Here is a 6,000-nt window from a genome sequence, read left to right as displayed (position 1 = left end):
ACATGGGTGCCATCATATCTTCTGATCCTTTTTGGCTCATGGTCAGTAAGGGACTTTTGTTCTATGTAATTAGTAGATTCATGCCATGCCTTTGTTTGCCATGTTAAGTTCTTGTAACATGCTGTTTGATAGCTCTAAACATTGCAACCTGATGTTATTTCCTGATAAGTCTGAAACTGTTAATCTTTGCAATCTTCCCATGTGTGTTTGAGCATGTTCTAGTGATTTCTGGAGATAGCTCAGTGTTCATGTTTTGTCATGATTTACCTGTACTTCATGCCCATGCCTTTTGTTGTTATGTTGGGATGCTGTAGCTTGTTGTTTTGATGCTTGCAATATGCCTAGTTGCTGTTTTGGACAGATTGTTGTTATGACTTGTATAGAGTGTATGTGTTGAACCGTTGCTCCGTTTTGAGTGTGCTCTATATGAAACTTGCTTGATTTTGCATGTAGTTTCATATTATAATGTTGCATCCTTGTTTTGGTGTGTTTGCTTGATATTTGAATGCATTTTGCATCAATGCCACCATGTTTAACTTGTTTTGCTCATATCTTCTAGGCCGTAGCTCCAAATCTAATGAACTTTATATGTAACTTGACTAGAATCTCATGTAGATCATCTTGGTGCATCTTAACTTGCTGTTTAACAACTTGAACATAAGGTTTATTCAGATCTGGACCAATTTCGAAATTTTCATATGAGGACTTACCGGAATTGTTATATGTTGTTCCCGGCCTCATTTAAACTTGCCTTGATGTGTTGTTCTTGTTTGCATCATCTCTTGCCATGAGTAGCTTCATGTAGCCTTTATCATGCATCATGCTTGTTGTGCATCATGTCTTGTCTATGTGTGGTGTGTTTACCATGTTGTAAGCTTCTTCTCGATAGTTCCCGTTTTATTGCGATCGTGAGGATGCGTTTGTCTACGTGTGGTTCGTCTTCGTGGCTTCATCCGTTCGTCTTCTTCATGGACTCGTTCTTCTTCCTAGCGGGATTTCAGGCAAGATGACCGCTACCCTGGATCTCACTACTATCATTGCTATGCTAGTTGCTTCATTCTATCGCTATGTTGCGTTACCTATCACTTGTTCTTCAAGCCTCCCCAAATTGCCATGAACCTCTAACCTTTGACACCCTTCCTAGCAAACCATTGCTTGGCTATGTTACCGCTTTGCTCAGCCCCTCTTATAGCATTGTTAGTTGCAGGTGAAGTTGAAGATTGCTCCATGGTGGACAGGGTTATGTTGGGATATCACAATATCTCTTATTTAATTAATGCATCTATATATTTGGTAAAGGGTGGAAGGCTCGGCCTTATGCCTGGTGTTTTGTTCCACTCTTGCCACCCTAGTTTCCGTCATACCGGTATTATGTTCCCGGATTTTGCGTTCCTTACGCGGTCGGGTGATTTATGGGACCCCCTGATAGTTCGCTTTGAATAAAATTCCTCCAGCAAGGCCCAACCTTGGTTTCACCATTTGCCTCACCACCACCTATTTTTCCCTTGGGAGTAATTAACCCAAGGGTCATCTTTATTATAGCCCCCCCGGGCCAATGCTTGTCTAAGTGTTGGTCCAAACTAGAGCACCGTGCGGGACCATCCCTTGGCAACTTGGGTTACGTTGGTACCTGTACGCTTAGCTTATCCGGTGTTGCCCTGAGAATGAGATATGTGCAGCTCCTATCGGGATGTCGGCGCATCGGGCAGTCTTGTTGGTCTTGTTTTACCATTGTCGAAATGTCTTGTAAACCGGGATTCCGAGACTGATCGGGTCTTCCTGGGAGAAGGTATATCCTTCGTTGATCGCGAGTGCTTATCATGGGCTAAGTTGGGACACCCCTGCAGGGTATAAACTTTCGAGAGCCATGCCCGCGGTTATGTGGCAGATGGGAATTCGTTAATGTCCGGTTGTAGATAACTTGACACCTGATCTGAATTAAAACGCATCAACCGCGTGTATAGCCGTGATGGTCTCTTCTCGGCGGAGTCCGGGAAGTGAACACGGTCTTTGGGTTATGTTTGACGTAAGTAGGTGTTCAGGATCACCTCTTGATCATTGTTAGTTGACGACCGTTCCGCTTGTTCTTTTCTCGCTCTTATTTGCGTATGTTAGCCACCATATATGCTTAGTCGCTGCTGCAACCTCACCACCTTTACCCCTTCCTTTCCCATTAAGCTTTGCTAGTCTTGATACCCATGGTAATGGGATTGCTGAGTCCTCGTGGCTCACAGATTACTACAACAACAGTTGCAGGTACTGGTTTATGTGATGATCATGACGCGAGGGCGATGTTTGCTTGTTTGGAGTTCTTGTTCTGCTTCTTCTTCGATCAGGGGATAGGTTCCAGGTCGGCAGCCTGGGCTAGCAGGGTGGATGTCGTTTGAGCTTCTGTTTGTGTTTCATCCGTAGTCGGATGTTGCTCTTATGTAAGATGATGTTGTATTCGTGTGGCATTGTATGTCTTATGTATGTATCCCCATCTATTATGTAATGTTGATGTAATGATATCCACCTTGCAAAAGTGTTTCAATATGCGGGTCTATCCTTGGTGGGACCTTCGAATTCCTTTTGGATAGGGTCGCATATTGGGCGTGACAATAAGTCACTGGGGAGTTTGATATTTCCGAAGAAAGTCGACCCCTAAAAATGAATGTCTTCATTTGAAGACTTTTGTTTTCTTGAAGACTTTGAAAATGAGGAAATTAGTGTGACCTTGAAAACATTGATATTGATGCGAGGATTATGAAGCATGAAGACATTTGTTTTCGTAGTTTCATTTTCCTTTCTTGAGTCATAGGAAACACCATACTATTAAAGGGGGTCGAAGTAAAACTAAGGAAGAATTTCCAAGTTATGCTCATCTTAAAGCCTACACTACCCAATCCTTCAAGTGAAGCCTTCGGAAATCTCATACAGTTCAGTCAATTTCTTCAGTGACAGAGATGAAGATATTCTTATCTCTGAGGAATTTGTTCCGACTAAGGAGTTAGGAATTCTCCAGTGTGGATTGCCTACAAGTGAGGAACATTATAGCCCAGAGGAATTCAGAGCTCAAATTTCCGACCGTTGTTGTGCTACACGCCAACTGTCCCAAATATCTTATCCACCTAACGGTCATATCATTAAGGGCATTTTTGTCTTATCATGCTGTGCTGCTCCCTGGCTATAAATAGCTGCCCCCCTCAACCACTAGTTGGTTGGCTGCTCCGAGAGAAACTGACACTTGGCATTTAGAGCATCCCATCCTCCGAGGACTTTGAGAGAAAATCATTAGTGAGGAAAAACCCAAACCCAAACACCTACGACCCAAAGTTATTGAGCATCACTAAAGAGATTGTTCCTGTGTGGAACTAACACTTGTTACCTTTGAAGACTGTGCATCTTCCAGACGGCTAGGCGTCATGGTCCAGAGCATCCAAGAGGAATTGTGGATCACCGAGTGACCAAGTCTATGAAGGTTTGGAAGACACCTGAAGACTTACCATGAGTGACTGGGCGAGGTCTGTGTGACCTTGGCTCAAGGAGAATACGGTAAGGATTGTGTGTCCTGGGACTATGTGTCCTTTGGTTTAAATACCAAGACGCTCCAACCAGATGTACAATTGTCACAACAGTTTGAACTGGTCTACCAAATCACTGTCTTCACCAAGCTATTCGTTCTATTTCCTCAACCCTTTAATTTCCTCATTCATGTGTTGATGAAATTGATCATTACTGTTTGAAGACTTTGACTGAAGACTTTCTCGATTTCCTCAATCCACTTTCTTCGGTCATCTTGTTTTCTGCCTGCCTATCCTGTTTACACGCTACTTGTGCTCTGTGTATGTTTAATTTCATCATGATTCCTATGCTACTTTCTTGTTATGCATGCACCTGAGTACTTATTCCTCTGCTTGTAGTTCATTACTTAGCAAATTCCTCAAGTAGAAATTCCTCATTGACGAATTTGTAAAAATCTCCTATTCACCCCTCCCGTCTAGTCGATATAATGCACTTTCACCATCCACGAGGGAACCCTGGAAGAGAAGACGGAAGAAGACGATGCTGCTAAAGCTACAGTGGCAGGACATCTGGGCCAAGGGCCAGACATCCGGTGCCTGTGCAGCCACACATGAGCTACACCAATAGAGGACCGAAGGCATCAGCGGCCGGACATCCGGCGCAACCCCGACATCTGGCACCTCATCAAAGCCTAGAGATCCGGCACCCCTCCTAGAAATCTAGTAGAGGAGTATATCAGCTACGGCCATCAAATGGCCGGACATTCGGCCCGAGCCCTAAACATCTAGCGCCTTCCGAAAGCCCTGGACATCCGGCCCCTAGCCCGGACATCCGGCACCTGCGCGTGCACAGCCGGGCTAGAGGCCCATGTATCCCCTCTTCACTTACCCGTTCATGGACTAGCCTATATATACTCCTTCCCCTTCCTTAATTAGCAAGTAGGATAGCTCATTTGTATGTGAGCTTTGCTCCTACTCCTCTTCTCTTGAGAGGGACCACTCCATTGGAGTTCACGACCTCCTTTGGAGAAGATCCCATAGGGGAATCAAGACCCCATCATGGGAAGATCCTTCTAGGATTCAGGACCTCAACTCCTCCAAGGATTGGGATGAACTAGTTACCTCTTGTATCTTCTTGTGTTGGATCTGGACCTTTGTATCCCTTTATGTGTATGTGGATTTAGCATATGTGTGATTGTATCTTGTCTATTTGAGTGTTTTCCCTCTTGTGCTCTTCGTGTTCTTCGTGGGATCCCCTCCATTTCATGAAAGATCAGCCCCTAGGGTTCCACCCTACATCACTAGACTTTCTACACGTGCATATCTAGAGATAGAGCAACAGAAATAGTAAAGCATGGAATTTTGCAGAAAGTAAAGGGTGGAGTTGGAAGATCGAACTCAGTGAGGACATGATGATTTTTGGCGCGGTTCCCATAGGTGGTGCTATCGTACACCCACATTGATGGAGACTCTAACCCACATAGGGTACCGGTTGCGTGGGTCCATAGAGGGCTCCACCCATGAAGGGTCCATGAAGAAGCAACCTTGTCTATTCCATCATGGCCAACGCCCATGATGGACTTGCCTCACTCGGGTAGATCTTCGCGAAGTAGGCGATCTCCTTGCCTTACAAACTCCTTGTTTCAACTCCACATGATCTTAGAGGCTCCCGAGTGACACCTAACCAATCTAAGAGACACTGCTCTCCAAAAGGTAATAGATGTTGTGTTGCTAATGAACTCCTTGCTCTCGTGCATCAAATGATAGTCTCCTTAACACTCAATCTCTCACTCACAGATTTGGCTTGGGTAGGAGAAGGATCGGAGTGGAAAGCAACTTGAAGAGGATGGACAAGGTTCAAATGGTAGGAATGGGATCTCTTGATCTCAACACATGGTAGGTGGTTCTATCTCACAAAATGAATGGTGGAAATTGTGTTTCATTCTGATGGCTCTGTTAGAGAGTAGGTGGGGTGGAGGGGTATAAATATACTTCACCCAAAATCCAACTGTTACACACTTTTTGACCCAAATCGGTGAGACCGAATATAAAACTCGGTGAGACCGATTAGTATAAAAGATATAGATGTTGGGATTTTTGGTGGGACTGAAGTCCAATGGCCAGGACAAGACTCAGTCTCAGAATCTCTGATTGTTTCAACTCGGTGATGCTGAAGTGAAACAATGTCATCACAGAAACTTAGCAATGCCATCTCGGTGGGACCAAGATTTTCATATCCCCCACTAGCCCTGCGCTTGCCGAGCGGCCTGGCACTGCCACATGCTTGGCTCGCTTAGCCCATTGAGCGAGGGGCTCCTCATCCATGCCAAGGCAACAAAACCAAGATTAAAACAGTGACCAAATACATAAGGCTTCAATAAAAAGTTGGTCAATATACTTACTCCGGACCCCCCAAGCATGGACCTCAGCTCGTATGCTGCGGGTGGTGGAGTTTCCCTTCCCCTCTTCAGAGTTGGAGGAGCGGAGCTTCCTGGTA

The sequence above is a fragment of the Triticum dicoccoides genome, chromosome 5B (assembly GCF_002162155.2).
Source record: "Triticum dicoccoides isolate Atlit2015 ecotype Zavitan chromosome 5B, WEW_v2.0, whole genome shotgun sequence".
NCBI classification, from domain to species: Eukaryota; Viridiplantae; Streptophyta; class Magnoliopsida; order Poales; family Poaceae; genus Triticum; species Triticum dicoccoides.
Note: the sequence above shows the minus strand (reverse complement) of the source record.